A 17,896-nucleotide genomic window follows, 5' to 3' on the forward strand; every position below is an offset into this window, starting at 1 on the left:
TTAATTGAACTTATGGGAGGGTGTGGTCTGTATAATTCAAATTAGCTATTGTCCTTTTAGAGGCGCACTGAGATCTAATTTACTTATCTGAATCTTGATTTTTGTCTGTTTTAATTGACCTTGGGGACCTAGAGGTTTAAATTTTTTTAGTATTGCTATTGACTGTAGTTCTTGTTTTCTGATTCTGTATGAAAAATTGTATAAGAAGTAGAAATATAAAATAGTGCTACTTAAAATTAATTGCTACCAACATCCCAATACAGTTTAGCAGTGATGTTACCACCCTACACTGAGCTAAAGATGAGTTATCATTACCCAGAATGCTATGTCACTTGTTTTTTCACACCACTTCACACAGGGTAAGACCAACCTGTAGAAGGCATATTATGATACAATGCAAGTATGGAAATAGAACATTTTAGGTTCTCAGTATAGTGCTTCATTTAAGAGTGCTATAATGTTCAAAACTTTTAATTCAATAAATGTGTATTTTATGCTAACTGCAATCAGTGGGTTTAAAAAACTGAAAATATTCAAAAATTGAACACTTACTCATGGTGCATGTGTAGTCATCAGTGTGCATTTTGAATTATGCATTGTGCATTCCTCTCTGCTTTTGCATAACTAACACAAGAGCTAAATAAACTCTTTTTGTCTTTATTCAGGTCATTGAATACCATTTGTGTTATGTGACAGAATGCATGCAAAATGCAGAGCTGGGCTTCTGACCATGATGTACAGAAAACAAATAGGACACGGGTAGCAGAAAAATAGCTGTAGTTGTTTCTTGCTCAGTCTTTTTAGGCATGATTCTTATATGTTGTAATAAGTGCTGTACTTATATACAGTGCATGTACAACTTGGTAACCGTAAATAGTAGTTGGCATTTTGTAGAGATTCTTTCCCTGCAGACATCAGATGTTGTTGCTGGTCTCTGCTACCACTTTTCTAACAGGAGTCTTGGACTGAAAAATGATGTATGCTTCTATGAGATGGAGTGAGACTTTTTTTTTTTCCGTCTGCAACAGCCTGGGTGAGTTGGTGGCATGTTTTGAAATCCTCATAATTGTAGTATCAACAGATTGAGATGTGATGGTTGGTTGGCAGCTGTGAGTTTGCAGAATTACAGAACTAATAACTGTTACACAGTATTGGGGAGATCATTACACTGGGAGTGCTGAATATCTCTGTTTGTTGTATGCTGTGAAGTTTTATCCTGTGTCAATGTGTTATCTTTTAAATAGCACTGCATGTATTCTGAGATTCTTCTGCATCCACTGCCTCATACTTCTGCTGTATGGCTATTTAAACATAAACTGTTAAGTTTTGTGTCGCATGCAAGAGTCTGAAATAGATCATTCTAACTGAGGAGGTACATCTAGAATTAAAAGTCTTTTATATCCTAATTGAAAATCTTGATTATGTTGTTGAACTTGTAAATTGAGACTTGCTGAATGCATTAGTAGTCTTCGTAGTAAGCAATTTCTTATGCAAAATCCACATAATCTTGCTCTCTCACAAAACTATACTGTTTTGGCAAAAACAGCCCCTCACAGTGTATTGCTTGCTTACATAGTGGTACATTTGATAATACTGCATTAATGTTCTGTAATTTACTTTTCTTATTATTAAATCATTATGATCATGTTGAATTGTGATGGAGTTAATAAATATGTTTGTTTTGGTTTTGGATCAGACTTGGTGGGACCAAGTCAAAGGCAAATTTAATATCCATGTAAATATGAAATGGCCAGTTCTTTTTTTGTGTGTTGTAATTTGCAGTGACAGAAATGCATATTTGAAAATTCCTGTTGGTGGAGGCCCAAGATGCTTACAATAGAGGTGTCAGCTTACTTGTTTAAGAGTGCCACACATTTACGATTTCTAGTTTCTGCCTGTGTAGAGACAGAAAGAGAGTTGCTGGGAGCATGTACTGATACATCTCGTTGTTGCACCCACCACACGACGAACCTCCCAAGTTGGGACCTGATTGCAGCTGTGCAACAAGTGATATCTCAGCACCACACTGGAACAGTGTGAGGTTTTTATTTTACAGTGGCTGGAGTGCTGATCCTGCCACAGTTTTCCCTGCAAGTTGGATGACCTACTTGTAGGGCTAGATGCAGATTAATGTCATACCCAGGGTGAAGCAATTGCAGGTTAAGGGCCTTGCTCAAGGTCCAAATGGAGTGGAGTCACTTCTGATGTTTACGGAATTCAAACCGGCAACCTTCGATTGCCAACGCAGATTGCTTGCCTCAGAGCCACTACTCTGCCCTAGCCTGTGTAGCATCCTAAGAATTCATGGAATTGCTATATATTGGGAAAAATTTTAATATTTTACACATCTTCAATTTCTACAAAACTTTAATTCCTTTTGGGCTTAAAAGGGTTTAGTTTTGGATAATCTATTATTTAAAATTCATGTCTTTTTTTGCATTTAGACAGCAGTTTATTTTGCTCTTATTTGGTCAGTTGTAATGGAGGTCAAATACCATAATTAATTTTGTTTTTTGTCAATAGGATAGACCTGTAGATAAAATTAACATCAAGGTAGGGATTTGCTGATAAAACCAAAAGTAAGAAAACCATACAGATAATGGCAACTCTCCACCAGTGATGCAGCTGGAGGCTTATTTACTTTTTGCATTTTGGTAAGGAAAAGAAAAAGAGCACATAAGTTGGAAGCTGAGTATTTTTTTCTGGTTAGTAGGGAAGGGAACAAAAAAAAAAAATGCTGGGAAGGCAAGAGAAAGTTCGTTATATGAAATGGTCAGCAGAAGTTTAATAAGGGGATTGCTGTTTTTCCTTGTATATATTATTAAGTTCTAATACAGCTAACCTACCATTAAGGAGAAAATGAACCAGCACAAGTTAAATATCTTTAGTGCTAGCCACGACCCCTTGCATTCTAACTTGCTTTATTACCAAATGGAATCATTTACAATACGAGAAGCCTGAGCTTACACTGACTCACTTATAGAGAAGTGTTGCTCCACATAATGTAAAGTTCTGTTATTAGAAATTAATTTACACTGTACAGAAGATGTCTATATAAATCTTTGATATACAGTATACTGTTTAAGTAAGCTATGGATTAATCCAGTGGTGCACTATTGCCCAGTTTTGGTTCCTGCCTAATGCCCAATGATACTAAGATAAACATTTTAAATTTGCAGCACTGAAATTACCAAGACTGGAAACTGAATGTCTGAATGAATGAACCAGAGTATTTTTAAGTATGGGTCAGGTAGCAGGTTGCTGCTCTTGGGTCGAGAATTACAGTTGTATTTAAAGATAAAAGTTTGTGGATAGTTTGCAAATTGGGTTGTGGTGGGTTGCCGCAGAATGATTAAGCAATCAACATTGTTCTGACGATCATCCTCAAATGACCAAACTAACCATGATTGTTGATGATTCTCCAACGTGCATCCCCTCAGCCCTGACAATTGTCTTGCTGTTCAACAGGAAATGGGTCTTGAAGACACAAAAAAGGGCAAGATTGGGTTACAACAAAAAGAGTTTAAAAACTCTGATCTAGACAAAAGTCCTTATTATGCTGCATTTCAAATAACTTGGTAATTTTTTTAAATCAATGTAATAGTTCCTTTAATATATAATTATACTGTAAATATCTTATTTTGCACACATCCTTACTTATTGGATAGGGTGAATAGAACATCTCGAGGAGGTGATGTTCACACTGCATTTGTAAAGCTGTGCCAATGTATAAGTCGGTCATCCACCTTTGTAAACTGTAGCCGAAAACCACGCACATCAGTCTGGTTAAAACTGGGGTCAATGGTAAGTAGGCTAGAGCTTGGATTGGAGAGCTTGTGTGAAAGGTGGATTATCACTTTGAAATCCATCTGGACAGGGTATACTAAAGATAAACTGCAACCAGACTGAAATGAAATACTAAATTTAAGAAGAAACACTGCAAAATATCAATACAATTGTAGGAAAGTATAGTTTGCATACTTTTAAAAACACATTTTTACAGCAAGCAATCAGTAATTTGATTATTGTTGTTGCATTAGACTCTGTGTGTGATCTTCTTTAAAAGAGAGTTAGATGTTTCTGTTGTTTTGTACTTGTGTGTTTTTTGCTTTAGTTTCTCTTTAAGAAATGTTTGTGAAGTATGCAGATGAATATATTATTTTAAATTACTGTGATGTTTTGAAAACCCAAATCCCTAATATACTTGGGAGTCTGAAAATGAACAGCTGAACTGCTTACCCAAACTCTATCAAAGCACTACTGTTCTTCACTGCAAGTCATTGATAGGTGCTGGCACTCCATATAACAATTCAAGGAGGCATCTGTTTTTTATCTGTAGCTGTCTTTGTCCTTTCTTGGATTTTATCCCATTTAATCCAATGTGAGACTCTTTCTAAGCACCCTTTTTCCAAATACTAATATGGTTCCCTTTTATCATTGTAAACTTAGACCAAGCTAAGAAAAACAAATCAAAATATGTGTTTTAACTTCCACCAAATAATTCTATTTTCCATTTCACTTAAGTTTGGATTTTTAAAAGCACATTTATTGTTTATGGAAGCTAAGAGAATATGGCCCTGCAAAAACTAGCAAAACATTCCTTGTGATGTCATACGGTGATTAACAGGAAAAAGTCAAGAGGAATTAGGATAATACTGCCTGATGAGGTTATTGGCTCTAAATCTACTACAACCGATTACAAGATGCAGACATCCAGCAAAACCATGCTTTAGTTTACTGTGTTTCGTAAAATGAAGGATTCAAATAATGTGTACTGTTATCTTGTGCTTTCTTTTTCACCAGATCTGGAAATGTTATGTCAGAGTACATCCGGCTGCAGACTCCAAAGTCCGTAAGTGAATTTTTAATGCCATATTCTATGTGAAATCTAAATGGAGAATGGATGGGATAACGCCTTAAAGCCACATAATAGGACCTTTTTCAGACAGGCTAGCTGCATTAAATATTCTTTTGAGAAAAACTTGTTTTGCATGCATTGGTTTGTTATCTACTGCCGCTATCTACATAGAGATTTTTTAGGTTCTTTTGTTAATGCAGAGTCAAATGTGTTCATTTTTTTTGATATCTCACTCTAAGTAATTTCTGTCTTTGGAGAGATTAAGCAAAATATTTTTGGGGAAGGTTTATACTATTAACTGTGCTTTGAAGCATACAAGTAGTGCTTGATGAAATAGTGTACCTATGCATGATCATTCTTTATGGATACATTTTAACATCAGCCCCTTATCCTTTTATGCAATGCAGTTATGACAGTCTTAAATGCATTCCTGGTTTAATTTGCATGCTTTCATAATATTTGAGCAACTTAGATTTGTAGTTTTGTTTTTCTCATAAGAAGCCAGGATATGAGTATCTTCTACTATTTTAACTATCAGAATAAAGCCATCTTCTTTACAGTGTAATGTGGTATGGAGTTTAGCGCGTTTAATGCATTATATTCTACTACTTTCAATTTGTTTGGCATAATGAGCATTTTCTGTTACATATTCTTCATTATTATAACATTTTATAAAGACCTTACCGATTATAAATTCTTTTGTTTGTAAAGATAATAGATAAATACAAACACCAGATCATAAGGGTTGATTCCAGGTACAGCAAGTTGCATGTTTCAGACATTCGACCACTTTCCACAAATGATGCCAATCTTTTCTTGAAAAATATCCATTTTGTCTAATTTGGAGATGGCAGTCAATGACTGAGATGATATCTGTCTTACTAAGAACCTTACAATTAGTAACTTCTATAGTGAAATATTCTTATGTATGTTATATTTAAAAGCCTCCTGTTAGTGTTTGCTAACATTGAAATTCACAAGTTTTGATATTATTATCATTACACACCATACAGTAATAATTTAGATTCTTTCATAATTGTTTACCTGTGGGGTCATTTCACTTGTGAGATTGCTATGGAGTCTGTTTGTAAATACTTAATCTGCTGATTACTATTAATATGTGATCACATATCTGCTGCAGGGCTGTAAGCTGATCAGCCTCTGTCATGCTAAAAAATGTTAGGTAAAGGAAGGTGTCAAATCAGATTTATAATTTAGAATTAGGGTTTGACCGATGAGGCCAAGTGTATGCTGGGGTTGGTTAGGCAATGCTGATCCTTACAGGTAAGGATATTCAGCATACTTTCCTAGTCCCTCATATGAACTGCATCTGCTACAATGAAAGGTAAAAGTATAACTCCTAGCAACAGTTGATGTTTTTATTACCAGTCAAATTAGAAAGGTCTAAAAGGGTGACAATGTCAATATCCTCCAACAATCTTTACCAATGTAAAATTTTGCTTGCTGTGTTTTTGTCCAGTTCATGAACACATCTACTCCATTCAAACAAATAGATTGCGCATGATTAAAATGCTATAAATGATGATTTTATTTAGAAAACCCATTGCCTATTTAACACAAGTGTTGGGGGGCATTGGGATGCAGTAAAGTTTGAGTTTGAATTTTAAATGGAGCTTACTCTGTAAATAACACACACTACATTGTCTTCATATTATTAGCATGTAATACTTTAGTATTTTGTGGCAAAAATTATTTTTGTATTTATCATCAAAGGTCTGTCTGTAATATTTTGGCTGTTCAGTGTTACTTAAAAGCCAAGGGACTTGACTGAAGACTTGGTTCACCGGGTGAATAATGTTTTTTACACCATTAAGTGACATTCAAAAGAAGATGTTTACGATAGTAAAGTGTATATACAATAAGTCTTTGCCAGGTAAGTGAAGAGCCCTTCTTTAAGTGAGACTGTTAAACATCACAATGCCCTAGTTTATATCATGTTAATCTGCAGTAGTTATTCTGATACAGTATAGCAAAACAGCTAACATTGCATTAAATAGTATAGCTTAGTCATCGTATAAATACATTTCAGGTAAAACAATTGTCATATAGACCAATCAAAAATATTTAAATACAAAAAGAGATGTTTTTGTTCTTAACTTCTTTAGTCCTCCTTCCTACATTCCCAGAAGTTTGCCTTTACAAACACCCTCACCCATACCTGAAACTCCTGGGTCTCCTTGAAAGATACGTGTTTACAGTGTATCATATAGCATACCCTGCACCCCCATATGGTATAGTGGTCTATATCGCTGAAATAAGTACTACACAAAAAAATACCCCCTGAGGACACATTTTGTGCAAAACAGTTGCAAGATGCACACCTCAAGAATTCTCCTGGTATGCCTGAAAAGTTTTCTCTGATTGTACATCATGATCTTGGAGCAATGGTGCTGACAGAAAGACAGCATGGAAAATACAAAGACTCTTTTTTTTATTATTAGAAAGTGTATCAACAGCTTAATGCCACTTTATTACTTAACATGGTTCTGTTTTTTATAGTAATATACTGTAGGTGTGAAGTTAAAAAGCACTCTGAAATTTGTCACTCAGACATCATGGTATTTTTCAATATGTTGGTAAATTTACAGCAGAATCTTGATAACTAATTTTGCAGTGACCCATAGTGTTAATTCTGTATGTCTGATTTACTCAGGAGAAGCACGGTGGTGTATTTGTTAGTGCTGTGTCTTATTGCACCAGGAGACTGGTCTCATATTGTAGTCTGCTCCCTGTGTGAAGATTGCATATTCTTTTTCTTCCATTCCCTAAAAACAGCACGTGTTAGGTTGATTGAGATTCAAAACTGGCCCTGTTTAGAGAGAGAGAGAGAGAGAGAGAGAGAGAGAGAGAGAGAGAGAGAGAGAGAGAGAGAGAGAGAGAGAGAGAGAGAGAGAGAGAGAGAGAGAGAGAGAGAGAGAGAGAGAGAGAGAGAGAGAGAGAGAGAGAGAGAGAGAGAGAGAGAGAGAGAGAGAGAGAGAGAGAGAGAGAGAGAGAGAGAGAGAGAGAGAGAGAGAGAGAGTAATATTACCAGCTTTGCACTATCAGCCAGTTCACAATGGGTACTAATGTTGTGCCTAATGCTTGTGGGATATATACCAGTGCCCTAAGAACCCTGAATTGGAAAAACTAGGTTTGAATTATGTTATAAATATTAATTATGTGCATTTTTTATTTAGGTGTATTTTTATAATTCTAAATTAATTTTTTTGCAGCTCAAAGAGTAATTGCGTTATTTAAGCGAAAAAGAATCTGGTTTATGCTCTTTTCTTCTCTTCCTCCCTTTCCGGTAATATCATTTATGGCAGGGATACTATGCTGGTGGAAGAGGGCTACAGTGGCTGCAGGCTGTCACCATAACCCGAATTTTATTTAGAGAGCAGCATGTGTCTTTCATTGAAGTCTGGGTTAAATTAACTTCTTGTTTACTAGTTTCTGTTCTTCTCAGGCTGGGGTGTTCTGTCTCAGATTTGTAAGACCATAGTGACTGCAGATTTTTAATGCAAGTAATCTTCATTTGAGATTAAGCCTTGTTTTGAAATTAATTATTTGATTAATTGGATTGTGATGTTATTGATGAAAAGTTAATTGAAGTTAATAAAATATACATTAGTGTTGTCTTGGAAGATATTTTAGTAACACATAGGAAATATATAAGAAAGGGTTAGGGACAGAGAGACTGCTTTCTTTTAAAGTGGGAAGTGAAATCCTTTACATGTTCTACAACTCTGTCATAGCCAGTGCAGTTTTTTACACTATAGTGTGCCTGGCCAATAACGTTATTTCAGGAGAAATCCAGATTACGAAAGCAGGTTTGCATATGGGATACATTCTCGACTCTCTAGAGGTAGTGGCGGAGGAGAAAGTGAAGACAAAAAACATGGCCATCATGAACAATGCTACACATATTCTCAGTAACACACTATCATTGAGTACTTTTAGTGAAAAAATGATTCAAATGAAATATTTTAAGGAAAGTTGTTGGGATTCCTTTATACCTATATAGCTATCATCTATCTAGGCAACATGCTTTTATAATACTTAACTGGGACTGTATTATAACCTTTTGCCAAGTAAGAAGTTTTCTTCCTTTTTGTAAATCTTTGTGTATATTTGAGAGGGGTAGTTGTTGTTGTTTGTTATAATATTTCTTGAGCTTCTCTTAAAAGCTAAACAAATAAAGGTCGGTCGGTCTGTCTGTCTGTCTGTCTGTCTGTCTGTCTGTCTGTCATATAGTGTCTTTCTTTACATGTGTATGTATGTCTGTCTGTCTGTTATTATGCCTTTTATTTTATGAAACCTTAACCCCATTTCCCTAACCGATTATTGCCATTGTTATGTCTTTCTGTCTGCATGTAGCAGGTTAACTTCCAGAGGATTGATTTTTGTTGAAATTGGTCTCATTTTTTAACTGCACTACATAATATTCTAAAGTGCTGTTTAAAAGATGTACGTATTTTAAGTACTCTACTAACGCATTCTGTCATCACTGTTATTTTTGAATTTCACTCACTGTTACAAAAATATTTATTAAATAAAAATGTGATAACTGACTCTTTGATGAAATAACTAAAAATGTAAATGCTCCAACTTTCAAAGCATTTAACTAAGCCTAGAACTCACCTAATTGCTATACCAGGCATACATTTTCTGTGTTGCTTCGTTTATCTTAACACTTGTAGTGTTATGGATTGACCTTACAGTGGTCTCGCTTCAGTAAAGTAGCCTTACTTAAGTACCCACAGCCTATTTCTTAGCATGAAAAAACAGACATTGAAATGATGATCATCTTCCACTTTGTGCCAGAACATTCCAGCCTTTCTTGTTCATTTCTAAAACCAGGAAATTTTTGTGATTCATATTAAATGTTATCAAAACAACTCATTCATCTTTCTCATGCTGGAATATTCATGGTAATATAGTAAAATAAAAAACTACAATTTAAAGACAGAATAGTTAATTATTTAATAATTATTTAATGGAAGTAAACATTAATACATATTTTTATTTATACAGTTTATAGCTTTTATCATTATGATCCCGGTTATATAAATTTTATAATTGTATGATACTTTTTTTGGCATGGGGCGTAGGTAAGCCGCTTGGTTAGTGTCTCACAGTGAAGTAGAAATTTTAGGTACAAGCAAATGGCAATGTTTAAAATTGTATGCTGGAAGCCTTCCACAATATACATTTGCTTCTTCAGTGCAATTTTTTAAATTTTATTTTGTTTTTGAGTAACACAGAACAGAATATACCAAAAACAAAATTATGTGGAGTGTTTTCTAAAAACCTAACCAAGTATGTTTACTTAAGATAGACCATGACCACTTTTTTGTATTTGAGAGCATGCTGTTTAAAATTAATTATCTTTTGTGGTGTCATTTAAAAGGAATAATCATTAAAACAAATTATTGACTTACACATAGTAACCTCAAACTGAATTGCTGGATCTCATTTTGCCATAGTGGCTACATTTGGCTTATTTTTGCATAGTGACATGTTTAGGGTAGAGTGTGAACCTGCTTTAACAGGTAATATGTGTCTTAGAAGAAACAATTTATTCTGTGAGTATGCCCTTGAGGAGCTGTAAAATGAAAAGTAGACTAACATAAATGGCAGAAATGGTAACACTGCTGTGTTTCCACATTTTCAAAATGTTTTAATGTTTTAAACCATACACGAACAGTAAAATATTTAGTGGAGCCTATGCAATTAAAAGTTAGGGTCTTAATTTAGGTGATTTTTGTGAATGTTTCGGGCAAAGCAGTACTTAATATATGGTATAAAGTGGAAATTGCTGCATGATTTTAAGAAAACTGTAACCTTACCAGTATATTGTGTTGAGTTAAGCAATATCTTGATGCCTTAGCATATGTTGTACCATGCAGTGACTCAAGCCTTTGCCATGATAAGGTTTCATGTATCCACTTTCCTTTGCAATTGTCAGATTGGGGCTATTTTGAGTCCTGTCTTATTGGATTTAGGAGTAAAATATTTTACAATCTTATTACCTGACAAAAGCGCAACACACTTTTTAAGTACAGTCAGTGGCGTAGGAAGGCGGGTGCGGTGGGTGCGGCCTGCACCGAGTACCAGCTCCGAGGGGGTGACAAAAAATTGCCGGTTTTGTATTAATGCGCCTTTTTGTTACATAAAATAACATGTCAAATAATTTACATGGGCTTTAACAATCCCTAATTGCAGCAAATTGCAGGTGAACGATGTGATGCTGTAATGATTTAGTATTATTGTGTGGTGCATGGGGGGAGGGGGTGTTCTGTCTTCTTTCTTTTGAACTGTGCTCAAGTAAACAAACAACCGGTCCTGTGACTCATTGTCTTATCCCTGCCACAAATATATCATCGCCCCAAGTCGTTCTGTGCAACAAGATGATATTTTTAACCCAAACATCATAATAATATAGTCAGCGCGAAACGTTTTAGACAGTGGGGTGGGTAGGTATTGTCCGCTCTAGAACCGACCATAAAGTAAACAAGTTTACTTTAGGATCGTTCTACGAGCGAACGGACAATATCTCCATCCCCATCCCACTATCTTAAGGCCCCTATATATACGAGCCGGGACACACGACGAAATCATGTGTCACAATTCTGGTTAATTGGCGATTTGCCGTAATTTTTGCCAACAAATCAGAGGCCAAGAAGGGGCAGTATTGGGAAATTATCATTGGCGTTCTCTTGATTTGGCTCGTTATTGCCTTTATTTTACGGGAAGATGGTATTTTTAAACTTATTTTTTTCTAATTTTTCGACACTTCTTCGGTTTTTCCTTGAAATTCATGTCAGAAATCTATTGTAACTTAAACGTGTGCATAATTTATTGTTCCAATTTCGATGGATTTTTCGAGATGTGCGGTTCATAAGACTTCAATAGTGATATTTTGGCGATTTATTCCTATCTGGCTGCAAATACGTCGCTGGGTTCGTCGGAAGGCTGGGCTTCAAAATTTGGGGTTGCAGCATCTGTGTTACATTTGGCGCAAAAATTGGTCGCTGCACACAAACCCGATAACCCTTCGTTATACTCTTAGGACACATTTTCACATGTGACCCAGCCTGGGTATATAGGAGCTCTACACTGTCTAAAACATTTCTGCGCCGACTATACCTCGTTATGAGCAATATTTTATCGTGCTGCAATTTAATATTTAAAAATTAATCAGATTTACGCTATGAATAATATCCATCTGTGAGACGGTGAAGACGTTTTTGTGCTATTATACGGTACTTCGCTTCATTCATCGAATCATTCTTCTCTTTTCCTTCTATGATATTGATTTGGGTAAGTAGAGTTTTCAGTTTGTAAAATAAAATAAATATACTAGATACTATAATATAACGTGTTTGTACCAATCGTGGTTGCTGCTCCAATAATTAGACACTGCAATATATTTTCACTAAAATCATATTAATTTCATATTTATCACTTCAAAAAAATATTTATAAACAGGCCGTGATCAAGTTTAGTCATTTTCAACTGTCATACCACAAATTGTAAAATAGTAAATAGCAAAAAAACCCCATTTTATTGTGGATCCTTATGAAAATTTGTTTCAACTAAATTTTCAGGTAAGAAACATGGTTTTGATAATTAGGATTTTAAAACATTTTATTAATATTTGAAGTTGTGTTAAATCAATTTTATTTTATTTTATATTTTGGTGGACATGGGGGTGACAAGTTTAAACTCCGCACCGGGTGCCACCAGACCTTACTACACCACTGAGTACAGTTAGTTTTTTTTTAAATACTAGGGGGCTTTGCCCCCTGCTCGCTTCGCTCGCCAACCCCTGTGTTTGGTTAATCGGATATACAATTAAAATTTTTTTTTTCTTTGGAATTGTTTCAATTTCATTATTTGCACTTTTACTTTAAAGCTTCATTAAAATCAATATTTTTTGGAGACACATTGTGACAATGCAACGTATAACTGCCCGTGAGTGAATATTGTTTCTGTTTCTCTAATAAATAATCTGACTTTTTCTAATGTTTGTCCCTGTGATTTATTGATTGTCATAGCAAACGCTATTCTCACGGTAAACTGTAAACATTTTAATACGAATGGCATATCACAATCTCCTTTGGTGTGTAATGTTATTCACGGAATATATACATTACCTTTCTTTTTTCCTGTTAAAATTCGCTTCTCCATGATCATCAATATACACCTGACCGAATTTTATAATTGTAAATTTAGCTTGTTGTTGCTTTAACTCTTCCGGGACCATAGATTCTCATAGCGTATGGCCCATTATTGTGTAAATCCACGTTTTGTGCATTGAATGATGCAAATGTGAAAAGACTTTGTTGTTTACTCTTTGCCTTTTATTTCTGAACACGATTTGTCCAGCTATTTTTTCAATTACACCAGGTTCTGATGATTAATCACCTTTTGTTTGCGTTAATGCGATCTTTTCTGTCTTTTCTTTGATACTGTAGCGACTGACATGATAAATTGTCACAAAAGTTTTACTTGAACAATCGCCGACTTTCTAACCCCAAACACAACTTTCTAGCACCCTCTCCAATGCCCCCCCTTACCGCATCAATCAATACCCCGCTATCAGTCTTCCATGCTGTACTCCGCCCTCCCTCAATCGGACCTAACAGTCACTTAAAACCAAAAAGCCCTCAACCTGCCTGGGACGCTACGATACTTTCAAATTTTACTACTTTCATATTCTGTACCTTTCTCTGCATGTGTCTCGCACCATCGTTTGTTTGAGCCTTTTGAATTCCACTGCTTTCATAATCTTTTATCTGCCTTTTTTTCTCTCCAACGCCTTTGGGTCTCTATTCTCTGTATTGTCCTTATATGCTTTATATGTGCTGAGAGCACATGATCTGTGTATACTACACGACTGAGTGTTTTTTGATGGGTGAGCTCTTATATGATATCTTCTGTAAGTAGGGTGTGTCTTGCAAGAATCTCATGTTCCACATCCCTGCAGGACAGCTCTGGGACAATCTCTTGGCTCCAAGTCTCATGTTTATGGTCCCCGCGAGAGCTCCGTGGCAAGTCTTTTTTGTCTCGCGGGTCTTTTAAATGTCTTCCGAGAACTTCCGAGAAGCTCACGTATCGTAGCCTTGCTTTTGCTTTCCAGGATTTTTTTTTTATAATAGAGAGATTTTCAAATTTTATCTTAAAGAAAAACAAACTATATTTTTCCTTAGAATAGTGCTTGTTTTAAAACTTATATATTAGCATTTTTTTTCAGTTACTTGTGCTTTTGCCAGATAATCTATTATGTGATTTGCTGTGAATTATGGTATCCTTTAGTGTTTACCTTCCCATTTCCACTTATATTTTGTACACAAAAGTTTTTAGTAAGCTTGTGAAAACCTGGTCCAAAAGGAAAACTAAGGTCATACTAATTAAATGGTGAATTATAACTTTGAAGCTTGTATGAAATGAAACAAAGCACATTGTAGCAATCAAGGTTTAAGGAGAAAAAAGTCAGATTAGTGCCAGAGAACTCTTAATTCATCTAGACGTATTAGTAGTTATACTAAGGAGCTGTTCACATAAAATACATAAAATACATCTGAAATAATTCATTTTGACTTTAAAAAAGATGAACTAGGAATTCATCATGTGATACCCAGGTATACAGTATATGTCTTTAGTTCAAGGGGTCTCTTTCCCAAACAAGTATATTTATCTTTGTTGCTCTGCTTTGAATGAAAAATGTAATTACTGTACTTGAGCTAAAATATTTTGATGAATGTGTTTTGTATACATCTGCTTCCTAATACAGTATATCCTCTATAATTTAGTCTTGTCATTTTATATAATGACTTTCTAAGATAAATAGCATACCTTAACATTGTTCCTGTTGCGAGATGTTTCAGATAATAGAGTACACAGAATTTGTAAATCACTTTTTAACAGCTCATTTGTTATTGTAACTTTGTGTTTTCTTTACAACTAATCTTATTAGTTACATTAGGCTATCTTGAGGATTTTCTTTGCTTTCAAATGAAACATAGTCATCATTTATGCAGTCCATCCATCCATCCATTTTCCAACCCGCTGAATCCGAACACAGGGTCACGGGGGTCTGCTGGAGCCAATCCCGGCCAACACAGGGCACAAGGCAGGGACCAATCCCGGGCAGGGTGCCAACCCACCGCAGGACCATTTATGCAGTCATTTTATGTAATGTGCAATACTATGCTTGCTCATAATTATTATATATTTTTCACCATTCTGTAGTATACTTTTCCACTGCCAGAAGTACCCATCTATACCCCATCATTTTATGAATCAGGTTTTTCCATTTCAAGGTTTTTTGGGGAGTCAGAGTTAACCTAAGAGCATCAGTTGCATGTTGGAATCAGAAAAAGAATGGAGTACCAGTGCATACGAGTATATACCTACACTTAGGTCAATTTAGAGACAACACTTATGTTACTTCCTGTGCAAAATGAACCATACCTCTAGAAATTACACCTGAACTCAGGGTGAATAATTAAAACGTCAGTTTGAAGGTGAGGGAACCAAAAAAAAAAAAAAACGAGCAAAATTGTGTCATAATGAAATGTGCCCACAGCTCATCTTGGTTGTATAATTTCCACATACACAACACAGAGTAAATAAAGTCAGTGCTTGAAATGAGATAATCAGCCATTTGTAAAATCCAAACAGAAAATATCTAATTTTCTTTCCAAAGACTTATAACAGTAAGTCGTGTGACATTTATCATCAGAAAAATAATGTATGCTGTGGCCATGAGATAAATATAAGTTTTTTTTCCCATTTTCTAATAACATATCATGAGATCTGTTGAAAACAAGCCTAGATTGACAATAGCACCCCTGTTTTGGAATTCATTCAAGGTCTGCTATACTAACTTTGGGCCAGTAGAACCTTTTTTTAACTCTAGGCTGGACGGTATGCTGAAAATCATAAGAATATCTTAGAAAGACATCAAGCGTCATAGCCATACCATGGTAGCTTCAGTTCCAGATTTGTGTAAAGTTGGTATATTCTTGTGGGGACCTTCTTTAGGAATTTTAAGGTTTTCTCATTGTCCAAAGATATATAGTACAGTTATTGTGTTTGACAAAGTTTGTCCAAAAGAAAATGTGAGCCTTGAAGTAAATCTGTCTTCCAATAAATGAAACAAATAACCTTTATTTTATATAGTATGTTTCCTAAAAGAAAAACAACTTCAGTTGTTTGCATGTGTTTGTCTGAGTCATTTTACACTGCCCATCCTCAATTTACAGTCCTTCAGTCTGGTAAATAGTGTAACTTAAATTAAGATCAGGACCTATCGAATTTCATACAAGGACAGACATATAAACTTTAAGATCTTGACTTTGTCTTCTAAATCAATTTAATGAATATGTTCTAATTGTGTTTTTGTTAAATTTCTTGTTTGTGGTCTGTTAGGGAATGCTGATTACTACTTACCTTATGTTTATGTTAATATTAATGATTTTTTTTTATATAAGTACCACCAAACAAACACGATAATTATGTTGCTATGGCAGTAAGGAACTTACTTATTGACTCAGAGGTTATAGTGTGTACAGGTAAAATGGTGTATTTAAGGTCACACTGAATGAAAGACCAGGATTTAACCAGCAAATGTGACATTTTATGCAATAACTTGGCTAGTAGGCCAAACATCAAACAGAGGTATTCATAGCTTTTTGATGTTTTACACTGTTAAATTCTTTAGTTATCTAAGACCTTGAATTATATAAGCAGATTTGAACATGCATCATTATTTGATTTATGTTAAACTATATGATGTGTTTGATGTTTGCAGTACATAGATGAACACTTTCAATAAGTTAATACTGGCATTTTGAGTGGAACATTGGATAAGCAGTGAGTTTGCAACATAGGATTGCTGTAAAGTATCTCAGTGAGAGTTAACTGACTTTTAGTAAAACCATAGTTAGAACATCTACCTAAATTTAAATTTTTACAGTTTCTGTTCCATAATAATTTAAACTTCTTGTAAGTACTTTACCATCTTTTCTTTATTGTGACTTTTATTTCCAAGACAGAGGATGCACTATGGTACAGTATATACAGTACCTGTATGTTTTGATACAGCAATACTGTTTATTTCTTTACAGCTTAAGCACTCTCTGTTCCTGGCACAGCTCCTTTGTGGGTATGTGTGTATATCAGACATTATTCAAATATGCTGTATGCCAGCAATTTCTGTGAACTAATCGAAGGAGCTTACACTTGTGAGTTTAGCATTTCTATTAAATTTGGTAAGAGAAACTGGTTATTACTATCAGCTATGGTAATACCAATAACTAGAAATTCCTATGCTGATATGTTTCCTAGCTTTAATCAGTGAGTTTTATTCATGTCCTTTTCTCTTAAGGAACTGAGGCAATTCTTTATTCTAAAGTCTTTACTGTTTAGAGCCCACGTGTAGATTTTCACATGTTGGAGAAAAAGGAAAGAAGGATGAACCTACTTTATTTATTTATATAATTTTGTCCAGATAGGTTTCTGTCTCTTGGTTGTATGTTGTGATAGATGGGTACCAGTGTCTGTCTTGGAAATTTCACATGGTATTCCTCTTTTGGTAGCATAAGACATATTTTCTGAAAGCTGGCGATCAGTGAGCTTGTTTTTTTCAATGAGATGAATCTGTTCTTTTTTTACATAGTTTCTGTCTTGCACATGCACCTCACTGTTCTTCAGTGAGTCTAGACTCAATGCAGCACCGGTGTTTAACTGTTACAGACTATCTTTTGCTTCTATAGTATGTCATTCGATTACTCTTTGAAGAAGAAGGGTCACTTAAACTTCTGTTGCAAGCCAGGCCTTAGGCAATAAAGAGTTTGCTGAAGCAAGCAGATGCTGGCCCAGGCCAAGGGTGAGGGTGAGATGCAGGGTGAGAGTAGTGAGTTAATGGTTACACTGAGTTATAATGGGAGGACTGGGCATTTTGTCATTGGCTTCTTAGGTATACACAGCCCAAGCCCAAATTATCATTGCTGCACAGGTTTGCCTGAC

General features: G+C 35.2%; 1 protein-coding gene across 5 annotated transcripts in view; it reads left to right on the forward strand.

Moving 5' to 3' along the window:
- The window catches only part of fam110b (family with sequence similarity 110 member B), a 177,867-nt gene that overhangs the window by 64,349 nt on the left and 95,622 nt on the right, over positions 1–17,896 (forward strand). For 4 of the 5 annotated variants that reach the window (XM_051929069.1, XM_028803550.2, XM_051929071.1 and 1 more), the window contains exon 2: positions 4,804–4,852. The exons of the other annotated variant lie outside the window; for it this stretch is intronic. The gene's annotated coding sequence lies outside the window, so the exon portion shown is untranslated. The remainder of the gene's footprint in view (positions 1–4,803; positions 4,853–17,896) is intronic. 5 annotated transcript variants of the gene reach the window in all.

The sequence above is a fragment of the Erpetoichthys calabaricus genome, chromosome 6, assembly GCF_900747795.2.
Source record: "Erpetoichthys calabaricus chromosome 6, fErpCal1.3, whole genome shotgun sequence".
Classification (NCBI taxonomy): Eukaryota; Metazoa; Chordata; class Cladistia; order Polypteriformes; family Polypteridae; genus Erpetoichthys; species Erpetoichthys calabaricus.